Raw genomic sequence first — 24,549 nt, 5'->3', positions numbered from 1 at the left:
CTGCACACATTCGTTTCAAGTCCTCTGAGATCATGCAGGGAGCTTTTGAACTGTTAGTAACCCCCACAGTTGACCCTAAGAGCTCAGTAAGTGCCTACTCGTTAGGTTCAAAGCATTTAGTTAGTAAACAGTCTGTAACCCTCAGGAGGGCAAAAGGTTAATTAGTATTAAAAACGGAAAGGTGTGAATACTTTCAATAAGCGTGTGGTTATTTGTGAAACTGAAGCCCTGATATTGGCACTTAGAGTGGCCTGACAGCACTCTGAAACTGAAAACACGTTGTTTTAATATAACCACTAAGAGTTTGCACATACTAAAAATTTACAAAGAAAAATCCTTGTTATTGCACTGCTTATCTGACCACAACTTAAATTCATGAATTATTTGTTCGAGGTAAATAGTTCACTTTGTCATTCTGGTTTCGCTTATAGTGTCATGGAATCCAAACCCTTGCATAAAACTTTAATGGGATGCATTCAAAATGTCGGTCATATTAAGAATCTGCTTCTCCTGAACGGGATGGAACTTATCCAGAAAGAGTACAAAAATCATATTTTTAGAAATTAAGATGTTGTGTACAGTTTTGTTACATGTGTCTACAGACTGTTCTTTATTGTGATTAGTTAAACCTGGGCGTGGTGATTAAAAGGAGGAATCAAACAGAAGCAGGCTGCTGGAAGCATGTGAGTAGACAGTTTAAAGCATTGAATCAAATTCCTATTCAGTTATATGGCCTACAGTGTGTTAACTGTGCGTATCTCCCAGGCATAAAGCACATTGAAAGAGACACTGATAGTGAGTCCCTGTCATCGTCTTCCAGCACTCAACTCTAAAATTAAAGTCACCATAGACCCCGAGATTTATGGGGATACTCTATCACTTAAGGAAGATCATTGGTGGTGGTTTAACCTGAAGGTCACTACACCTCAGGCAAAGGGAGAAATTAAGAAGTGGGACTTCCCTGACAACCTCAGTCCATATAGGAAATGAACCCACATTGTTGGCATCCCTCATCAGCCATCCAACCAACCGAACTAACAGATCCCCGTAGTAACTTCATAACCATGAAGTGCTACAATAATGATCCATTTAAACAGCACCTTGAATGTTGTAAACCTTCACAGGGGTCATTATTCAACATCAGCTATTGGGTGAGAGGTTATAAGCTTGGTCAAAGTGGAGATTATTAGTAAAATATCTTTAAAGCCAGAGAGCAGTAGAGAGATGTGGAAGATTTTTCCACAACGAAGCAGGAGGCCAAAGCAGCAAGAGGTGCAGCTAGCAAAGAGGATAGAATTGGAAGTGAGTAGATATCTTTGGTGGTTGTGAGGGTGCAGGAGATTATAGAGACATGCAGAGCCAAGATCATGGAGGAATTTGTAATCACGAATAAGAATCTTAAATGGAGACTGTTAGACCAGAAGTGAAGAAAGGTCAGTGAGTGCAGCATCCCAACTACCAACAAGGATGAGCTTCAGATAGAGAACAATTCCATGACTATAAGGAGGGAGACAGCACAGTGATTGGGATTATTTGGAAAATTCCTTCAAAGAGTTGTTGCAAGTATGGAAGGTTGAAAAAAGCTTTCTTTCCAGTAGGAATCTGCAGACAGCTACTGGGAAGCACAAGTACAAATTAAAACAAAACATTTTTGTTCTAACGTTTGAGACAGAGATGAGAAGGAAATTCTTCTCTCAGAGGGGAGTGAATAGGTGGAAATCTTTACCACTGAAAACTGGTGGGGTTGGCTTATTAAGAATATTCAAAGCTGAGTAGACAGTTCTTTAACTAAAAAGTGAATCAAGGGTGAGTGGGTGAGTGTGGGAGTGAGGGACTGAGGGAGTGAGTGAGCGAGGGAGTCAGGGAGTCAGCAAGTGAGGGAGTGAGTGATTGTGGAGAAAAGACAGCAAAGTGGAGTTGAGGACTGTCAGATCAATCGTGATTTCATTGAATGGCAGAGCAAATTCAGTGGGCTGAGTGGCCTACTTCTGTTCTGACGTTTTACGGTCATATGAGTCTTCAGGAATAAAAATGAAATGTTTTGAATTCATCGAGGTGGCAATCTAAACAAGTGTACAATTGTTCAGTTTTATCATTTTACAGATGACACTGAAGTTGAAATATAATTCCATTGACAATGTCTGCTCTCCAATACAGTGTCTGGATGGCCATGTCAATGTGTGGGCCTTTGTGCAAGGCATGGAATTGTCAAAGCAAATCCATCCCTCCACTTGTTTTTCACACACTAGTGTCCTTAGGCAGAATGATGATCTGGAACAGGAGTGTAATGGAATAATCTCCATTTGCCTGGGTAAGTGAATACCACTTCACTTGATTAACAAGCTTTCATCACTCACTCCCTTTACCAGACTCTCTGTAGCAGCTGTGTGTACCATCTAAGAGATGCACTGCAGCAACTCACCAAGGCTCCTTCAAACAGTAACTTTCAAACCCATGACCTCCACCTCCGAGAAAGGTAAGGGCTGCAGCTATGTGGAAACAGTGTTATTTATAGATTCCCCATTAAGCCATTCACCCTCCTGACATTAGCCGTTTGTTCACTGATACAACTCGATGTTCTGGAACTCCCTTTCTAACAGCACTACATTCCAAGAACTGCAGCCGTTCAAGAAAGTAGCTCATCATCACTTTCTCTCTGGAAATTAGTGATTGGCAATAATTGCTGGCTGAGCCCGTGACCCCCCAAATCCCGTTAACAATTTAGGGAAGGAACCCTGGTTGATGTTTCCTGGCCTACCCAAGGTTTAGTGCCTCATCAAAATCCTAGCTGAGGTCAGCTGTATGAGACCTAACGCAAGATTCAATGCAGACTGCTCTCTATTCTCAGTAGGTCAATAAGCTCAACATGTCTATTTATGATCAGCATGACTCTTCACAAGCTTCATCCCTACTGTAACTGATTGCTTCCATTGTTAACTTAATACACATGGATAGTATTGTGGAGACAGAGAAGACAAATGGCCTCAAGGTAAACACATGGCCAATCTTGAGTTGGAAAGTATTAGGCAGACTGAGATACTTTTAATAATATATAAAATTATGATCATCTCGATACTTTTTTTTAAGAGTCCCTACAGTGTGGGAGCAAGCCCTTCAGCCCAACAAGTCAGCACTGACCCTCCGAAGAGTAACCCACCCAGACCCATTTCCCTCTGACTAATGCCCCTAACACTATGGGCAATTTAGCATGGCCAATTCACCTGACCTGCACATCTTTGGACTGTGGGAGGAAACCCACGCAGACACAGAGAGAATGTGCAAACTCCACACAGACAGTTGGATCGAAATGAACACATTTGCTGTGACATTTTCTTATGTAACATCTGTGAGTATGCTTTTACAAGTAATCCTTTGGTTGTGAAATCATTGGCGACACCTCGCAGAGGTAACACAGAAAGTCTGTTCCTTTTCTGACATCTGCTGGACAATAGGTGCATGTCAAGAGGCTTGAAGCGACGAGATTGGATTGTGGTTAAGTAACAAAGGCAATCACAGTGGACAATCAAAATAACCGTGCTTCACTGACTGTCCAGAGCTCTGTGACATTCTGAGGTGGTGACTAATCCCCTTCCAAATGCAAGTCCTCTTTCTCCTCTTCAACTTGGAGCTCCTTCTCAACACAGTGGCTACTTGACCATGAAGGGCTTCATAGTCTGATCCTGCCCTCTTCTGGGATCCATACAATTGCAGATTCGGCACCGAACTCCAGTGCATGGTCATGAAACTCAGATCCATGGGGAGAATTCTTGAGGTTTGACTGGAGTATTTTTTTAAGGAGGTGGTGAGAAGTGGGAGCAGGCCCAAGAATTCAGTTCCCTGTGGCAGGTCACTGATTTCACTGTGAGGCTATCTGAACGTTCAGGTGGGTCCGTGTCATGGTCACAAACCCGTATAGCATTCATTAACATGCCGCAAAATAATTCACTTCCACAGAAAATAGTTGAGGCTAAAACATTATGTTCCTTTTGAACTAGAAGGTAAATATAGCTCTTGTGGCTAAAGGAAACAAGGGATAGGAGGGAAGGCAGGTTTAGAGTACAGATCGCGATGATCAACCATGATCATAATGTATGGCAGAACAGGCACAAGGGGCCGAATGGTCTACTCCTCCTCCTATCTTCTCTGTTTCTATAGTAACACCCAAGGCACCGGAATTACATTCACAGGCACAACCCAATTAGGCAAAAACAGGAAACATGTTCGCAAACCCAAATATAAATATTTGAAGCACGTAGCTAGAGAAGGACACATCTTCCTCCAAGCTTTGATGAGTACAGATGGCCTCAGGAACATGGCTCCTTCAGAATCAAGGTGTCTCCTCATGGAAGTGGTCACAGTGTTCGGGGTGAAAGCTGACCAGGCCAACAATGCCTGCCAAAGTGAGGCAGCTACACTGGCTGATATCAGCAAACTGACCGGGGAAAGCAACTGGGGCTGACCGCAAAACACGGCTCAACTCAAAAGGCTGTACTTTGTGTCTTTGTTCTCATGCAAGTCTCTGCTGAATAGCTTTCAGATGTGTATGTTCTGTTGGTTGTGATGAGTGGTGACCTGATGGTGTATGAGCTGCTGTCTCTGGTGCAGTCCTTTCCTGTCTTAAAGGTGTAAGTATGGGAGGCAGGATCACTGTGGTATCAATAGTGCTTCAGCAGCAGCTACAATGAAATGACAGACATTGATTGCACATGCCATATCCGACAGAGATATCTGGTACCCAATCTTCACAGATTCATAGAAACCTTATAGTGCAGAAACAGGCCACTCGGCCCATTGAATCCACACTGATCTTCGAAGAGCATCCCACCCAGACCCACCCCATACCCTATCCCTGTAACCTCACATTTCCAGTGGCTAATCCATCTAATTCCTGATAAAGGGCTTATGCCCGAAACGTCGAATTTCCTGTTCCTTGGATGCTGCCTGACCTGCTGCGCTTTTCCAGCAACACATTTTCAGCTCTAATCCATCTAAACCACATCATATCCCCGAGTGTCCCACTGTATCCCTCCCAGCCCATACCATATCCCCTAGTGTCCCACTCCATACCTCACAGCCCACACCATATCCCCTAGTGTCCCACTCCATACCTCACAGCCCACACAATATTCTTGAGTGTCCCACTGTATCCCTCCCAGCCCACACCATATCCCCGAGTGTCCCACTCTATCCCTCCCAGCCCACACCGTATCACTGAGAGTGACCCACTCCATACCTCCCAGCCCACACCATATCCCCGAGTGTCCCACTCTATCCCTCCCAGCCCACACCGTATCACTGAGAGTGACCCACTCCATACCTCCCAGCCCACATCATATCCCCGAGTGTCCCACTCCATATCCCCGAGTGTCCCACTCCATCCCTCCCAGCCCACACCGTATCAGTGAGAGTGACCCACTGACAAACTGACTCTGCAGCCATGTTGCCTGAAAACATTACCATCGCTCCGGTGCCCATTGAAACCACCTCCTGATGGTCAGCTGTCTTCATCAGCTAAGTTTGAGAATTAAAGATAGGAGGAAGGAGAAAGAAAATGAAAATAAATGTGGCCAAAGGGGACACGCCTGGCCACAAGGAGCCCATACACCGCCTACTCCGCCATCTGAGAGCTTAGAAAGGATGTGTAGAGTGGAACTAGCTGTTCGAAAGAACCAGCACAGGAAAACTTGAGCCGAAAGATGACATTCCATGTCCGTTGCAGATCACAATAGGTTATTGATGAAAAAAAAACTTCAAAAAGCCTACCCTGACACAGCAAGTAATTGCTTTTTACCTGGTCACAGACTTAACAGTTCTACCCTTCTTGTCCACCCTCACTTCCAATTTCACTACCACCACGCCCCTAACCCCACAATACATCCCCCAGAAACATCCAGGCCCCAGACCAGAAACAACACTCACATTCCTTGACATTAGTCACCCATCTTAGGGTCTAGAGGGTGATGCCAAGAAACAACCACCACCTCCCCTCAGTGGCACTGTTGAGTTCTGGAGAGGCTGGCCCCCAACTGGCAGGTGATGATCTATTCTGGTTTCATAATTTCATCAGTAAGCCCACGGGCAGCCAATCAGTTGCCTGATAGACGTCATATCCACAGGCTTTCTGACTGAGGTAGGCTGCAGGTTTCATTCCCTGAAACTTTCCCACTTGTCAGTTTAGTCTAAAAATAAGAAAATACCACCCATCATTCTAAGCCTGGAAATGCTGGTTCTGTTCTTTGATGCATATAAGCTGCACATCAACACTACAAACGTTGTTCTCTGTTATCATTAAATGTGAAATGATGCCACCTTGAGGTTACTTTTGCAGCATTATGTAGAACTGGAACAGAAAATGCTAGAAACACCAAACAGCCCAGAAAGTATCTATGGACCAAGAAGCAGAGCAAATCTTTCAGTTTGATGCTAACTGGCTTCACCATTTCAGCAAATGTAACACAGAAGGGAGAACATCAAAGGCAAAGTATTTAGATTAGATTAGACTGCCTACAGTGTGAAAACAGGCCGGTTGGCCCAACCAGTCCACACCAACCCTCCGAAGAGTAACCCACCCAGACCCATTTCCTTCCCTCTGACTAATTGACCTAACACTGACATGGCCAATTCACCTGACTTGTACATCTTTGGACTGTGGGAGGAAACCACGCACACACAGGGAGAATGTACAAACCCGACATAAACAGTCATCCGAGGCTGGAATTGAACCTGGGACCGTGAGGCAGCAGTGCTAGCCACTGAGCCACGGTGCCACCCCAATTTCTATCACTGAGCCCAATGTTCATTCAGCAAAAGTAATTGCAGGAGCAGAATGAGGCCATTTGGCCCAATTCAATCATGGCTGATACGGTTGTCAACCCTATTTTCCTGCCTTCTCCCTGTAACTCTTGATCCCCTTACTAATCAAGAACTTATTTATCTATGTCTGTCTTACATAGACACTCAATAATTCAACAGCCCTCTGTGGCAATGAGTTCCACAGATTCACCCCCTTCTGGCTGAAGATATTTCTCCTCATCTCAGTTCTAAAGGGTCAATCCTTCACTCTGAGGATGTGCCCTCGGGGCCCAGTCTCTTCTACTAGTGGAACCATCTTCTCCAAATCTACTCTATCCAAGCCTCTCAGTATTCTGTCATTTCAATGAGATACCTCCTCACATTTCCAAACTCAATCGAGTACAGACCTAGAGTCCTCAACCGCTCCTGATCTGATATGACAAGTTGCACGCAACTGTTTGTTACCAGCTTATATTCCCTCTGGTATATATGGCAACCAGCTGTGACCACTGGCTACTTACCCCAATTCAAAAGCCTTTTTGGGATACTCTTCATATGATGTTGGGGATTTTGCAGATTGTGTATGAGCCCTCCTGCTGAGGCTAAATTCCATTGGAATTGTGGAGGAGTTTTCCTAATGGAATGTGAAGGGTTCAGCAATATCTCACTAGATTTCCACCACCCTCTGACTCTTACATCTGCAATTGCAGCTGGGACCACCCAAACATCCTGTAAAATGGGTACATCTCTGTAATTCTGGTCTGACGGTTGTGGTCACTGTCATATTAATTCTCCCAGTTGGTATGTCAGTGTAGCTTTAAGAGCCATTTCTTAAAGCCGTATCATCACTGCACCATGGCAGGTGACCATAAGCTATAAAACTATCAGATGCCATGTTATCAGGGATCAGTTGAAGCATAACACTCTGATTGTGTTGCATTCTCATATCATCCACCCTGCACTGGAATGGGACTTGAATCTACCTCAAAAACTCGAATTCAAAAATGAGTGTGCTTTCCAAGGAGTCACTATTAACAGTGCATTCTACCAAACTATCTGACAACTTGGAAGAGTTAAACAGGAAGAGATAGGTGAAAACCTTAAGAATTTTCAAATTAATTGCACACAACATTAAGCAACAACACTTCATGTCCTTAATGGGCTATGAAATGCTTTGGGATATTCTGAGATCATTGGTACATTACACAAAGGTATGTTCTTTTTCTATGTCCTAAATGAGATCATGGGAATAACGTAACAATACCACACCCCTTGTTGAAACATTGTCAGGGAATTAGGACTGTATTGTTCTAATGTTATCGTGAATCTCATGCTTCTTGCATCTCTGACCTTCGGGTGATGATTCTTGCATCTTTTCAAGATCTTGCCAAGGGGAACAACAAGAAATTCAACCTCTTCTTAAATCACCAACCCTGTAGTGTGTGTAATTTAAATGGTTGATGCCTAGAATTCCCAAAAGCATTTATGTTAGTGGTCCACTGCTAAAATTAAAATGGCACCAACAATATCACTGCGCATTGTTTCCATGACTTTGTTATTTTCCTTCTATGAAGAAAGTGAGGACTGCAAATGCTGGAGATCAGAGATGAGAGTGTGGTGCTGGGAAAGCACAGCAGGTCAGACAGCATCCAAGGAACAGGAGAATCAATGTTTCTAGCATAAGCCCGTTATGCCCGAAAAGTTGATTCTCCTGCTCCTTGGGTGCTGCCTGACCAGCTGTGCTTTACCATTTTCCTTATATGGCTCACTTTATTGGTAAATAAACATGAATAGTAACTTAGCCTAAACAAAGATATCTAAATATGTCTTATTTTGTGATAGAAAATGTCTTAATCAGCCTAGGAATGTAATATATCATATGTCAATATGGATAAGAATTAAGATTCTGCTTTAAACATGTAGAAGAGCCTGCACTCTCACAGAAACAGCTGTTAACATTGCTGGAGAAATGTTGCAGTAGTCTCAGTTTAACTTGTCATCAATGAGATGGCATCTCCACATCTTTGTAAACGTATCTTCATGTATATTGTTTCGCTTGATCTATGTTGGTGAAGTAATGGAAGGATTGTGCTCTGCTTAACAAAAATATTAAATCACCTCATGAATACTTCCTCCATGGTCAACAAATCATGGACTTGAACTTTGAGGTGACGATGCTACCATTGCACCAGAAGGCCTCCACCTCACCATACTACATTGCTATGAAAGCACAGATGAGCCAATTATGTTCTGGTGTGGATCTGAAGCACATCCAGTGTTTAAATGTTTGTTAAACACATGCTGGGAACAAACATTTTAGTTTCTATCTTCTATTACACTGTCTTGGAGAGAAGGATGATTAATTCCTCTAAATAGGAGCAAAGAGTGTGCAACTGCATGTAATCAGCTCATGAATTTCCCTCATTTAAGTTTATACAATGGGAATATGTATTCCTTTTTGTCTGATTTTCAGACTTCTACGTCAATACTGACAAATTAGTGAACACACACATAACAATTTTATAGTTTATTTAGCTTACTCAAACTATGCAGTTGTGGAATATGTCATTTATTTTCTTCACATTGCAATTATAATTTGCAATATTTGTCTGTTCTTGCAGACAGACAAAATCAGAAAAAGAAAAGCATTTTGAGTGATTTGACTGAGGCCTCTAACTAAATTATGACTCACGCTGCCCTTCATGGAAACAAATTAAATATTGAACACATCTCCAGGTAACATTTTAGCAATTTATTAAATAAGGTTATCCATCTAACTCATCTCTTCCACAAGCAGCCAGCCCTGTACTATGTTGAGGCAGCCAAGCAACGGACTCTGAACATAATTAAACTAATATTTCATTACTCTCCCAGTTACATTGATTCACATTTCTTTTTCATTCACAATATATTTGAAACTGTTCCCTTTACATTAATTATTTCATGTTTATCCCTTTCCTTAGTTTGACACTGAACATTTATCTTCTGCTTGATATGTTTACCATCCTCATCAGATTCCCAGTGTGCCTCAGGAGATGCATTTCCATTTAGAATAACAAAAAGTGCTAGCAGTGTTGAATTTCCTGTTCAACTGCACCTGAAGCCCTGACTCCTGCTGGTTTAAACACACGGATGTAGAAGTCTTGCTCACTCATTTGTTTCCCCCAAAGCCTTCTGGGGCTATTGGCATTACACTGCTTCTGTTTTGGCCTTCCCCTAGCCTCCCTCATTCCAATACCCCAATGTTATTCACAGCAACCTATCTGAGCTTTCATCATCCTCCTCTGTCTTTATCTTCAATTCCTCCCTCAACTTTACCGGGGAAAGACTATTAGGTCATCTTTGCTTGGTTCCAGCCAAACAAAGCCCTGCTTAATCCATACTTGGTGGACTGTGAGCATTTCTGGGCACCAAATATTGCTAAAAATATTTGGATTGAATGTATTATTATTATGGACTCTGAGAGGAGGAATTGTACAAACTCATGTTGTGTTACTTGAAAGTTGGAAGCTTAAGGGATGATTTGATTGAACTTTACAAAATATTAAGAGAGTAGATTGCAAGAAACTAATGCTGCTGGTGGCTAAGTCTGAAGACAGCATAAAGTGTAGACCCAAACCTTTCAAGAATAAAATTAGGAAACATGGAGCATAGGAGGTTGAGGGGTGAACTTATAGAGGTTTTTGAAATCATGAGGGTCATAGATAAGAATGGTGAATGTCTTTTCCCAATGGTAAGGGATTTCAAAACTAAAGGACATATTTTTAAGGTGAGAGGAGAAAGATTTAAAAATGGATGATGGGCAACTTTTTTATACAAAGGGTCTTTCATGTGTGGAATTAACTTCCAGAGGAAATGGCGAATGCGGAGATATATTTACAACATTTAAAAGACATTTGGATTAGTATATGAATAGGAATGATTTGGAGGGATGTGGGCCCGGGGTAGGGGGTAGGATAATATATTTTGGGATCTTGGTCGACAGGGACAAGTTGGACCGAAGGGTCTGTTTCGGTGCTCTGTGACTCCCTGACTCTATGGCAACGGACTACATGTGTTGGAAGTTGTGGCAAACAGCAGTTCATGCTAAAGTAATAGTTAACTTTAAATCTGACATTGACAAGTTTTTGTTATTCAAAGTTATTAAAGGAAATTAGGTAAAGGTCGAGTATATGGAGGAATCTGAAACATCTCTAAGGAGTTAAATGGCCTCCTTCTGCTCCAGCCTATATTCCTAACTGTACATTTTTGTGAATATGAAGGGCATACCACCATAAGACCATAGGGCATAGGAGCAGAAAATAGGCCATTCAGCCTATTCAATCATGTCTCTTAGATTTTACTATCTCATTTATATGCTTTCTCCCTGTAACCTTTGATCCCCTTAGCGATCACAAATTCATCCACTTCTGTTTTAAATATGCTCAATGACCTGGCCTCCACAGCCTTCTGTGGCAGTGAATCCCATAGATTCCCCTTTCTCTGACTGAAGACGTTTCTCCTAATCTCTGCTCTAAAGGGTCTTCTCTTTACTCTAAGACTGTGCCCTCAGGTCCTCATCTCTCCTGCCAGAGGAAACATCTTCCCAACATGCATTCTGACCAGGCCGTTTTTCAATATTCTCTAAGTTTCAATCAGATCCCTCCTCATCCTTCTAAACTCCATCGAGTATAGTCCCAGTCTCCTCAAATGTTCCTCATATGTTAAGCCTTTTAATCCTGGGATCATTCTTGTGAACGTCCTCTGGACCCGCTCCACGGCCAGTACATCCTTCCTGAGGTAGGGGGCCCACAATTGCTCACAATACTCTAAGTGTGGTCTGACCAGAGCCTTATAAAGCCGCATGTATTCTCATTAGGATATAACTTTTATTTTTATGAGTTATAGTTGTACTGTGGGATATGAGATATATGCAATTGAAACATCTGAACATCTATTACATTTCACAGGTTAGGATCATGTTGCTCTAAATGATTAACAGATAGAAAGGAAGGATTCAAAACAGCACATGGGTTTGCTGAGGGTGAGACTGCACTGCTTACTGTAATACCAGTCCACACTATTGTTTTTTTTGTTTGGAAATTAAAGCTACATTAATTAACTCACTGGCTATTGAGCCTATTCACTGCATCAGGTCAAAGAAGAAATTGTAAATGATGGCTATTTGAACTAAAAGTCAGGATGAAGTTAGCTCAGAGCAGGTTATGTCATAATGGAAATTGGTGAAGTATAAAAGGATTCTCTGTTTTAAGTTTCTCTAGAAGTGTGTGTGCTGGGAGAAGTTAGTTACAGTTTAGAACTGGGAGAATGGTATTGACAGATTCCAGGCTTTTATCACCCTGGAGCTATCCCAGTGAGTAGTGACTCTGTGCTATGGAGAAAGGTTAGGGTTAGGAAGAACCAGGGCATTGGTTAGGCCACTGGTGGATGATTGTGTGCAATTCTGGTCTCCTTCCTATCAGAAAGATGTTGTGAAACTTGAAAGGGTTCAGAAAAGATTTACAAGGATGTTGCCAGGGTTGGGGGATTTGAGCTATATGGAAAGGTTGAACAGGCTGAGGCTATTTTCCCTGGGGTGTCGGAGGCTGAGGGGTGACCTTATAGAGGTTTATAAAATCATGAGCGGCATGGATAGGATAACTAGACAAGATGTTTCCCCTGGGGTGGGGGAGTCCGGAATTAGAGGGTATAGGTTTAGGGTGAGAGGGGAAAGATATAAAAGACACTTAAGGGGCACCTTTTTCACACAGAGGGTGGTACATGTATGGAATGAGCTGCCAGAGGAAGTGGTGGATGCTGGCACAATTACAACATTTAAAAAGCATCTGGTTGGATATATGAATAGGAAGGATTTGGAGGGATATGGGCCGGGGAGGCACAGTGACTCAGTTGTTAGTACTGCTGCCTCACAGCACCTGGGTTTGATTCCAGCCTTGGGTGACTGTGTGGAGTCTGTACATTCTGCCCATGCCTGTGTGAGTTTCTGCTGGGTTTTCTGGTTTCCTCCCCCATGGAGTGGCCATGCTAACTTGTCCTGTAGTGTCCAGGGATGCATAGGTTAGGTGGATTAGCAATGGGAAATGTGGGGTTACGGGGATAAGGAGTGGGGCTGGGTGTGGGTAAGATGCTCTTCAGAAGATTGGTGCAGATCCAATGAACCAATTGGCCTCTTTCCACACTATGGTGACTCTCTGACTAAACCACATTGACTGTTTAAAATGCACTCTTAACTCCCATTGCCACAGGTCAATCTTGAATATGAGAGTTATACATATCATGTTTGTGGTTTTGAACCATTATCTTACATGTTCACTGCACTGATTCGTGATCATTTGTTCATTTTATAATACAATATAAAACAACAAAATAGAGCACCAGAACAGGCCCTTCAGTCCACCAAGCCTGCACTGATTCCTAGACTTTATTTAGACCCACTATGCACAGCCCTTTTGCGGTTTTGTTCGCTTTCTGCTCATATGTCAATCAAGATGCACTTTAAACTTTGCTAATGTGCCTACTTCTGCCACCTCCACTGGCAGTCAGTTCCAGGCACCCTCCACCCTCTGAAAAGTTTTCCCCACACTTGGCCCCTCAACTTCCTTCTCTCATTTTGAACCTGTGTTCTCTTGTAGTTGACCTTTCCTCTGACTATCCACCCTATCTATGCCCCTCATAATCCTGTAGATCTCTATCAGGTCACCCCTCAGCCTCTCTTTCCAGTGAAAACAATCCAAGTTTATCCAACCTCTCCTCATAACTAACCCTCCAGACCAGGTAACATCTTGGTAAATCTACTCTCCACCTTTTCCAAGTATCTAAGTCCTGGTGGTCTGGCAACCAGGACTGCATGCAATATTCCAAATGTTTTTGTTCAAGTTCATATAATAAAGTGTCTCCTGACCCTATCACCTCCCTGTCACCTAAACCCCATCCATCTAGCATCATATCCCCTCACTTACTTTACACACATTCTCTCAGTCACTGTGAAAGTGGCTTCAGGACATTAAAATCTTGGAATATGCAAGGAATTGTCATGGACAACGGTGTATGTGTTCAACGCCAATCCCACCGGAAGTGTGGATTCATGCACTACTCTCAACTGGCTTCAAATAACAAGACTGCTGACCCAGGATATTCCTCATGAGCGAATTCCTTGAAAGTATTTTTTTTTGACAATTCAAGATTGGAAATTGATCATTTCAGAGGATCTGGGAAATAATCTATCAAGCCAGATCATAATAAAGATCTGCCCATCCAGCATTTTCAGAACAGGGTCATAACAACCTGAAGCTCCTCACCCCACTGGTCAGCTGAATCGGAAACTGGTATTTCACACAGTTACTATAACATTTTCAAATTTCCTGGTCTCACAGATCTGAAACATCAATTCTCAGTGACCCCCATTCCGCAGGCAAATATTAAGATAACATGGTTAATAAATTATTTCAGACACTCAACTGCCAAGCCTGTTAGTAAAGAGGACAGGACCTGGACAAATTAGTTATAAATGCTATTATAGTTAATTTCATGCAAAAATATATTGTTGTATCCACCTGATGAAGGGTAATGCCCAAAACGTCGACTCTCTCACTCCTCAGATGCTGCCTGACCTGCTGTGCCTTTTTCAGCACCACCCTTTATCGACTCTGACTCTCCAGTATCTGCAGTCCTCACTATCTCTGGTCTTCCTAACAATAAGCGTAACTGGAAAAATTTATCTTGGAGTCTTTGGCAATTGGTGAGGTGTTGGTGGTTAAAGATAGAGGTTAATAGAACAATTGAAGGTGGCACTGCTGCCTCATAATGCCAGAATCCTGAGTTTGATTCCACTCTCAGGCAACAGTCTGTGTGGAGCTTATACATTCTCCCTGTGTCTGCATGGGTTTGCACTGGGTGCTCCGGTTTCCTCCCACACTCCAAAGATGTTAGGCAGATTGGCCATGCTAAATTGCCCATAGTGTCCAGGGATGTGCAGGTTAGGTGGGTTAGCCATGGGAAATGCAGGGTTACAGGGATGAGGTCGGATGGGTGGGTGAATCAGGGTGAGATGCTCCTTAGAGAGTCAAGATGGGCGAAATGGCCTGCTTCCTTGCTGGAGGGATTCTATGATTAAACAGAACAGGTTTTCATAAGATACATCTATATGTGGCCATTCATACACAGGAAATAAAGAAATGTAAAGGGAGGTGTACATATTCACATCCCAGCTATGTATTTTTTTCATTTTCTTTTCTCTTTTCTTCTCTCTTTTTTGTTTCTTTTTTACCCCCACATTACCGCCCAACTGCGGTAGTGCTTATTTTTTCCCCAGCACCCATGGTGTGTGTGTGCAGGTGTGAGACACAGTGAAAAACACAAGGTGCACGAATCTTTATTCAAATTTCCACCACCAGGAAGAAAGGAAACACCTGAGTGGGCAGTGACAAGCAGTGCCCTTCACCTCAAAGGGCAATGCTGTGTGATCAAAACAGTGAAGGGGAGGCCAGGGATGAAATCAAAATAAAATTGGAGGAGGAAATAATGCACTCCACTCCCTGCGGCACCCACCTCTCCCTGAACAACTCCAGGGTGTCGGTGGACACCACGTGCTCCTTTTCCAGAGACACCCGGGCTCTAATGTAACCGCGAAACAGGGGCAGGCAATTGGCCCTAACGACCCCCTCCCCCAGCTATGTAATCTGTGCCCTGCATACTAAACAGTCTAAGAAGTAATTAACTGATCAATTAATGTCAGATAATGTGATATTCCACTTTTGTTAATAACAATGATACCAGTTGATAGGCACTGAGGATGTCAAATTACAGCTCTGAGATTGCTCTTATGTGCGATTGATGTGAACTGATAGCTGAAGGATTGCTTTTCAGTTCAAAGGAGATCAAGTGATGCCAAAGTTATTGATTTTATAACAAATTACAACTATTGAAAGCAAATTATATCAAAAATGTGGTTAAGGACCTTCAAGAGGAGTAAAAGTGATGGTATAGACTAGTTAGCATTGAATGATATGTTTCCACACTGCACATTTTTCTGATAACATAACCCTTTGTGTTCTGAATGACACATGTTATATTTCACCTGTTTTCATATGTTAATCAGCCAATTTTCCAGTAAAATATTAAGAGACAATGCTGATATAAAGACATTGAATCATAGAGTGATACAGCACAGAAACAGACCTTACAGTCCAACCAGTCCATGCCAACCATAATCCCAAAATAAACTAGTCCCACCTGCCTGTGCTTATCCCATATCCCTCCAAACTTTCCTAGTCATGTAACTATCCAAATGTCTTTAAAGTGTAGCAATTGTACCCACATCCTTCATTTCCTCAGGAAGTTCATTCCATACGCTGATATTTCCATGGTTAATTTTCACTTTCTGAGGAATTAGAAAACAGTGAATAAACTATGTTGCTTGTCTTTTATTGTAGATGTTTATTTCTGGCTTTACCTTTCTGTGTAACTTTTATCTGCAAAATCAGTTTCTTCCATTTAGCTGCTTTCAGCCAGTGACCCAGAATGTCACTTTGAACACAGCTGTTTTAAACCTCACTGGTTTCCCAAATGTCTCTTCACCTGTTTATCTGTGTTTCCAACAACTGATAGGGTAAGCCTCTGAGTTATAGAATTGTGCATTCACTTACAGCAGAGAAGGAGGTCTTTTGGCCCATCTGTGTTGACTCTCTGCCTGTAGAGCGTGGATACTGCAGACATCAAGTTTTTTTCCTACAATTTTCCATCCAATTTCCTTTGGAGATAATTGATCCTTTCCACTTGTATCACTCATGTAGGCAGCAGGTTCCACATTATTATCACTCACAGCATTAGAAAAGCTCCTCTTCAAATAACCCCACCTCTCCTGCTTAAAGTCTTAAACCTTGCGTCTTTCACTGTGTCTCACACCTGCACACCCACAACATAGTGCTGGGGAATTAATAAGCACTACCGCAGTTAGGAAGTAGTGTGGGAGAAAACGATTTTTAAAAATTTTATAAAGGGGAAAAAAAACAGGAGTGTCAGACATCCTGTTCATTCTAAAAAAAAACCAAGAAAGATTTTCCCCTCCAACTCTGTGTTGGTTTAATCCTTGCCCTACCCTTCACTGTTTGATCACACAGCATTGCCCTTTAATGTGAAGGGCATTGCTTGTCACTGGTCGCTTGGGTATTTCCTTTCTTCCTGGTGGTGGAAACTGAATAAAGATTTGTGCACTTGTGCCTTTAACTGTGTCTCACACCTGCACACACACAACATGGGTGCAGGGGAAAAATAAGTACTATCGCAGGGGGGTAATAAAGAAAAGAAGAAAAAAAAATAACAGTAGTGTCAGAGGTTCTGTTCACTCTGAGATCTGGCTCTGAGGGAGCTGGATCAGTGTCAAAGACATTCCATGTGTGAAAAAAAATAACGAGGAGATTCCCCCTCCAATCTATTTTGATTTAACTCTTGCCCCCCCCTTCACTGTTTGATCACACAGCATTGCCCTTTGATGTGAAGGGCACTCCTTGTCACTGGCCACTTGGGTGTTTCTTTTCTTCCTGGTGGTGGAAATTGAATTAAGATTCATGCACCTTGTGTCTTGCACTAGCACACACACAAAAAAACAAGAGATTCCCCCTCCAACTCTGTGTTGATTTAATCCCTGTCCTCCTCTTCACTGTTTGATCATGCAGCATTGCCCTCTGAGAAAGGCGTTGCTTGTCACTGGCCACTAAAGTGTTTCCTTTCTTCCTGGTGGTGGAATATAAATAAAGATGTACACACTTGTTGTTCTTCACTGTGTCTCACACCTGCACACACACCAGTGCTGGGGTAAAAGATAATCACTGCTGCTATTTGGTGGTAGTGTGGGAGGGATAAAAAGAAAAAAAGAAAAAAAGAAAAAAATAGTATACCCAGGAGGTTCCCCAGTGGAGGGCTCTCTACATGGGAGACCTCCCCCTTTCTCTCGGGGATCTGGGGTGGAGGGTGCTGCACGAGGCAGTCCCTATGACTATAGATTGTGGTGGTTCACAGACTCCCAGCCCAACTGCAGGTTCTGTGGTGCTGTGGAGTCTGTGGGCCATGTATACACTGGGTGTGGGTGCTTGCACTCCCTTTTTGATAAAATTAAATAGAAGATTCCCCTCCAACTCTATGTTGATTTAATCCCTGCCCTCCCCTTCACTGTTTGATCACGCAGCATTGCACTTTGATGTGAAGGGCACTGTTTGTCACTGGCCACTCGAGTGTTTCCCTTCTTCCTGATGGTGGAAATTGAATAAAGATTTGTACACCTGTTGTCTTTCACTGTGTCTCACACCTGCACACACACAACATGGGTGCTGGGGGAAATAGAAGATAAAGGAAAAAAGATTTTTAAAAATTAACAGAGGATTTAGAAAAAGAAGAAATAAAAATGACCAGAAGATTTAGAATCTCCTGAGTTTAGAGGACTGAATGTGCTGGCTGGGCCTCAGTCAGTGTGTTACTGCTGCTGTTGGTGTCTGGTTTTTGGATGAAGTCTGATTCCTGAACTGGCTGAATTATATTGCCAGTTTGGTAACTCGTATTCATTTTTATTGAGGACTGATTTTTAAACTGCTTGATTTACACACTCAATGTGTTTCAGGGAAGTTCTCACTAGGGAACTGTTGTTTCACTGGCTGAGCACAGCCTGTGTGTTATTGTTTTTCTCTTTTACTTTGAGGAAAGGATATTGTGGATTTTGTGGCAGAGCTTAGCCCCCTGTATTCTGGTTTTCTTTGTGTTTTGAACATGATTTCACTTTTTTGTATTTGGACTGAGCCCTTGTGAGAAAATACATCTTTCTAGATGAGCTGTTCCTGTGGGTAAACCTGGTCTTTTGTTGGTGGACTAGGCCCCTGTAAAGACTGAGCACCTGTGTGTGTGTGTTGGGAGGTGAGCATTGGCTGTATCCTGGAGTTTGGGAGTGCACCCTGCCTTTGAGAGTGGACCAAACCCCTGTGAGATCGCTGCACGTTCACAATGTACTGTGTTCCTGTGAGTGGGCCTGGACTTTATGGAGCCTGAACACCTTGCAATGTGGCGTATGCATTTGCTGCCTTCAGGAGAGGACTCTGTCCTTGGTTGTGGACTCCGTTTTTAGCAATGGACTCTGCAGTTTGGAGTGGACTCTATTTCTGACAATGCACTTTGTACACTGGAGTAGATACTGTTTCTAGGACTGGACTCTAAATTTTGAAGTGAACTGTTTATGGTAATATCCTCTCTGCATCGGAAAGTACTCTGTTGACAATTGACTGTCTTGTTGCTTGTTGAATTTATCATCTGCACTGTCGTTGTGTGTCCCTGAGTCTGGCAGGCCTTACTGTGTGCTGGGAGGCTCATAGGTCATCCTGAAAGCTGTCACCCCGAGAGCCGGAGGGTGGGTAGGCCATCCTGTGAACCTGATGATGGTTAGGCTGCCCCGTAAGCTGGAGGGTGGATAGGCCATCCCAATACTCGATGCCCCGAGAGCTGGAAAATGGGTGTGCCGGTCTGAATGCTGTTGTCCCGAGAAGGAGTAATCAGGACGGGTTGTTCTAGAGGACGCTGGGAGGAGTCAAAGCGGCCGAGAGTCAGAAGGTGTGTAGGGGCAGGCCGAGATCCGGAAGACTTGTGGGCTTCCCTGTGCGCCTTCGTCCCAGGGAAGGGAACGGGCTGTCCTAGACCGGCCAGAAGGTGTTGGGCAGTCCACGAGCCAGATGGAGCATCGGTGTGGGTAAATGCCTGATGGTACATAGAGGGGCAGACCAAAAGCCAGGAGGAGGGTAGGCCGTCTTTAGTGCTGTTACTGGGGTGGGGGGGGTAGGTACTGGGGCAGACTGTCCTAGAGGTGACCGGAAGGTGTGAATGGCAGTTAGGGAAGCTGGAAGGTGGGTAGGCTGTCCTGATCACTGTTTTCCTGGGGGGGATGTTGGGGAAACAGGATGGGCTGTCCTACAGGTGGCCGGAAGGTGTATCAAGGTTGACTGAGGGTCGGAAGGAACATAAGGACAGGCTGCCTTTAGAGGAGCTGGAAGGTGAGAGGGATGGGTGGCTTGCTAGATTGCTGGTGAGGTGTCTGTATTCTATGAAAGGTTTCTTATTTAATTGGATTGTCGTATATGTATTTGTTAGTGGTTCTTTTGTGATGACTGAAGCTGGGATTTGAGGTTGGTCCTCATTTCCCTGAAAACTGGTTGAACTTTGGGGTTTGGCTTTCCCACTCCTCTCTCTTGTAAATTGCTGTTTCTCTGTATATGATTGTTAATGTTAACTTTGTAAACTGTATCGATTAATAAAAATGTAAAAAATAATAACCAAAAGATTTAGAATCCCCTCAGTCTAGAGGACTGACTCTGTGCTGGCTGGGCCATAGTCAGTGTGTTACTGCTGCTGTTGGTCTCTGCTAAAGGAGGAGAGTTTTTTTTCTTTCCCCCCCTCCCCGTCTCAGGTAGACATTTAACTTTTGGTTTTCTTTATTGTTTTTTGTGTTGTCTTTCTGTGTTTCTTCTTTTCTTCTTATTTGAATGGTGTTCAGCTGCACAAGCAACTATCACCACTGCAGCCTGGCCCTTGCAATAAATAAAGGAAAAATATATAAATAAGAGATTTAGAATCTCTTCAGTTTAGGGAACTGATTTTTCACTGGCTGGGCCACAGTCAGTGTGTTACTGTTGCTGTTGGTTTCTGCTTTTTAATGGGGGAAACTTGATTCCTGAACTGGCTGAATCATATAGCCAGTTTGTCAACTGATATTCCTTTTTATTGAGGACTGATTTTTTTTGTAACTGCCTGATTACACAGTCAATATGTTTCAGGTGTAACTCAGTTCTCATTAGGGAACTGTTGTTTCACTGGCTGGATACAGCTTGTGTACTACTCTGTCCTTTTCTCAAAAAAATAAGAAAAAACAATGTTGATTTTTTTTTGTGTGGCAGGACTGAGCCCTTGCATTCTGGCTTTCTTTGTTTTCTGTTTTGGAATGTGCTTTCACTTTTTTTTTGATGTTTGGACTGAGCCCTTGTGAGAAAACACATCTGTCCAGATGAGCTGGCCCTTTGTGGGTGACTGGGCCTCTGTAAAACTGAACACGCGTGTGTGTGTGTGTGTGTGGATGTGAGCAACTGCTGCATCCTGGAGTGGACATGAGGTGAGTTAACTGCACCTTTACAACGTACTGTGTTCCTGAGAGTAGGCCTGGTCCTTTGGATGGACCAGGCCTCTGTAGAGATTGAAAACCTGTGTGTGTGCTGAGCACTCTGCCTTTGGGAGTGGACCAAACCCCTGTGAGTTAACTGCAGCTTCACAATGTACTTTGTTCCTATGAGTGGGCCTGGTTCTCTATGGATGGGCTAGGCCTCTATTGAGACTGAATACCTGTATGTGGGCTGTGGGGTGTGCATTTTCTGCCTTTGTACTAGAAACTATATTGTGAGGATTTTGTGAATTCTGTTACTGAATGTGGGTTTTGTAATTGATTAATTGTGTTGAGTGCATTCCAGAATGGGCTAGTCAGTACGTGGGGCATCCAGGAACTGGATGGTCGATGTCTGGCCTGGGGGAAAGCCGGAGGGGGATCTGTTAGTACGCAAGGTGGCTGGGGGTTAGGCAGCCAACAGCATGCCCTTAGGAAAGCTAGTCAGGGGAAGGGCGGCCAGTACGCGGTTGGGCAAGGTGGTCAATAACTGGCCTGGAGGAAAGTGGGCCGGGAGGAGCCTGTCAGTATGCAGTCGGGCGAGGCCAGGCACCTGAGAGCATCCTCACAGGAAAGGCGGTCTAGGACGGGTTGGTCAGTACCTGGGGAGGCTGAGCCAGGCAGCCAACAGCAGCCCTTAAGAGGGCTGACCGGAAGGGGACTGGTCAGAATGCAGAAGGCTGGGAGCCCGACAGCCAATGGCCGGTCTGTACGAACATAGGCTTGGCGAAAGGGCCAGTCAGTATGTGGGATGGCTGATATCCATCCTGGTGGAAGGCAGGTCTGTGGGGGGTGTCGGTCAGTGCGCGGGGCGGCTGAGTGCTGGAAGGCCAACAGCCCAACTGTAGGAAAGTAGGTCTGGGATGGTTTAGTTAGTATGCAGGGTGACTGGGAGCTGGTGGCTGATGTCCGTTCCGGATGAAAGTGGGCTAGGGAGGGTCAGTCAATATGCAGGGCAGCTGGAGTCCTCAAGGACAACAACCAGCTCGTAGGAAAATGGCCCGGGGTAGTCCGGTCAGTGCGCAAGGCAACCTGGCGCTGGGTGGTCAATGACCAGCCTGGAGGAAAGTGGGCCTGGGGAGGGTCAGTCAGTACGCAGGGTGGCCGGAGATCTGAAGGCTGACGACTGTCCTGCAGGAAGGCTAGCCAAGGACGGTCTGATCAGTATGTGATGCAGATGGGTGTCAGGTGTCTTTTATAGCTATATTGGGTCTGTGTTCTATGCTCTATTTCTCATTTGATTGCACTGTCTTGTCTATTTGTCACTGTTCTCGTTGTGATCAACGGAAGTGGAATTTGAGGTTTGTCCTCCTCTCCCCGAACACTCGTTGAACGGTGGGGTTTGGGGTTCAGCTTTGCCATTTCCCTGTATATAGTGGGGTTTTTTTTGTGAATTGCTGCTTTCTGTTTAGCATTAAACAGTACAAAATACAGTTAATAAAATAAAAAAATGAATAAACAGGAGAACTGCTTGTCACTGGCCAATCGGATGTTTCTTTTCTCCCTAATGATGGAATATAAATAATGATTTGGACTGGGGTGTACAAAGTTAAAAATCACACACCAGGTTATAGTCCACCAGGTTTAATTGGAAGCACTAGCTTCGGTGCGTCGCTCCTTCATCAGGTGATAGTGGAGGATTCAATCCTAACACAGAATTTATAGCAAAATTTTAGTGATGGAACTGAAATTGTACATTGGAAAACTGATTGTCTGTCTGTTGAATCTTTCATTTGTTTGAATACAGTGATAGTTTCACTTCTTTCTTGGGTAAATCACAAAACCTTTTTTTTAAAAAGTTGCATTCTCAGGTTAGCTGATAACAATGATGATAGCTAGACAATATGTTGAAGGTGTTAGCCCCCTGTGTTCTGTCTATGCCATGATGTTTAGATTGATTCTAATTTAAAAAGTGCGATAACAGTTTTCCATGAATTCATGCAGTTTTTGAGCAAAGTACAATGTAACTCTGCAAATACAAATTCACCCCACAAAATATGTGTGCATGTGGGTCTTTGTTTGTCTGTGTCTGTCTGGGGTGGGGGTTGAGTGTGAGAGAAAGTGTGTGTAGTGCAATGGTAGTTACCTGTAATGTGACATGAACGCAAGGTCCCGGTTGAGGCCCTCTCTATGGGTATAAATAAAGATTTCTGCACTCGTTGTTTCTTCACTGTTTCCTACACCTATGTGTGCGCGCACGACATGATGGGGACAATAACCACTACCGCTGTTTGGCAGTATTGTAGTGGTTATTTAAAAATATTTATATATATTCAGGAGGTCTCCTCCGTTTCTGGACTGGCTGTGAACTGACTGGTCAGAGCCCACGTGTAAATAAAGGGTGAGTTGGTGACAGGATACCTCCTGCTTTGCAGTTATTTTATCTATCTTTATCAAACCAGGTTGTGTTATGGAGCAGGCCAAACCCTACACTCCCCCTCCCCTAAAACATTTCAAGAAGGTAGCCCAGCCCCTAACCTTTCTAGTTGCTTTGCGCAGGTGTAAGACAGATATATCAGGAGTGATGCAGCTAATCAAACCAATTAGTTTTAAACAAAGCAGAATCATTTGCAGACTACCAAATGAAACAAAAGAGAATGGGATATAGAATAACAATCTATCTGAAAACCCAAGTGACTTTATCACAACTTAATGATGCTGTTCCACTTTCTTGCAACATACCTATAAACACACACTTGACAAAATAAGGTAAAATCAAATACTGGTTCTTACAGGAGAAATGTGAGTGACAGAGTCAGCCAGAATCAGGGAACCTTCCTCCCCAGCCACTTTTTTTTTCGCCCAGCAGTTTCATGCTAAACCAAACCTGATCTGGGAGAACTGGCCACTTCCAGTTCATTGTGCAACTGCTTTTACTGGAAAATGCTAAAGGCCACCTCTGATTGTGACTTAGGCAGTTTCTATTAGCCATTATTAAGTTAGCCAGTTCACACATTTCAGCACCTCTGCCTTTATGACCCCTCTCGAAAAAAGGGCAAAATAACATTGTTGTAGGGGCATCATCATCATCACACTATGATCTTGTAAACTTACATCAAATGTTTCCTAAATGCTCTTTGTTCAAAAGAGAATCACTCCAGCTTCTCCAACCTAGCCATGGAGTTCAAGTCCAGGAAATCATTTCTAGTAAATCTCAACACTCTCGGAGACCCTTACATTTCTGAAACTGTGGTGTCCATCTTTTGACTATAATACTCCAGTTGTGGTTTAACCAGAGCTTCATAAGGCCGAATATAACATCCCTGCTGTTTCACTTAATGTCTCTATTCAAGAAACCCAAGATTCCCCTTTACCTTGCTAACCACTCTCTCAATATCGTTGGCCAACTCCAACACCAGATCCAGAAAGTAAGGAGGGCAAAAGGAGCAAAATACCAGTGACCTTCAAATGGATGCAATGACGACAACCATAATACCTACACTTCATGATGAGGCAGCCCTGCAACATGCAGCTGCCTGAGACTGCACAGGTGCAAAGGATGTCACCCCTAGTTGGGCAGTGGGAGAGGCGTGTTAAGTCAGAAGCATCAGCACAGAGAGAGGTTGGGGGTCAGA

At 43.5% G+C, this 24,549-nt stretch overlaps 1 protein-coding gene across 1 annotated transcript in view; it reads left to right on the top strand.

Annotated features, from left to right (window-relative positions):
• Positions 1 to 623: 623 nt before the first annotated feature.
• LOC132829161 (spindlin-Z-like) overlaps positions 624 to 24,549 on the top strand; it is a 142,518-nt gene continuing 118,592 nt past the window's right edge. Inside the window, exon 1 of the mRNA XM_060846502.1 lies at positions 624 to 683. The gene's annotated coding sequence lies outside the window, so the exon portion shown is untranslated. The remainder of the gene's footprint in view (positions 684 to 24,549) is intronic.

This window comes from Hemiscyllium ocellatum, chromosome 28, assembly GCF_020745735.1.
Source record: "Hemiscyllium ocellatum isolate sHemOce1 chromosome 28, sHemOce1.pat.X.cur, whole genome shotgun sequence".
Taxonomy (NCBI): domain Eukaryota; kingdom Metazoa; phylum Chordata; class Chondrichthyes; order Orectolobiformes; family Hemiscylliidae; genus Hemiscyllium; species Hemiscyllium ocellatum.
This window is presented reverse-complemented; position numbering and strand designations above follow the sequence as displayed.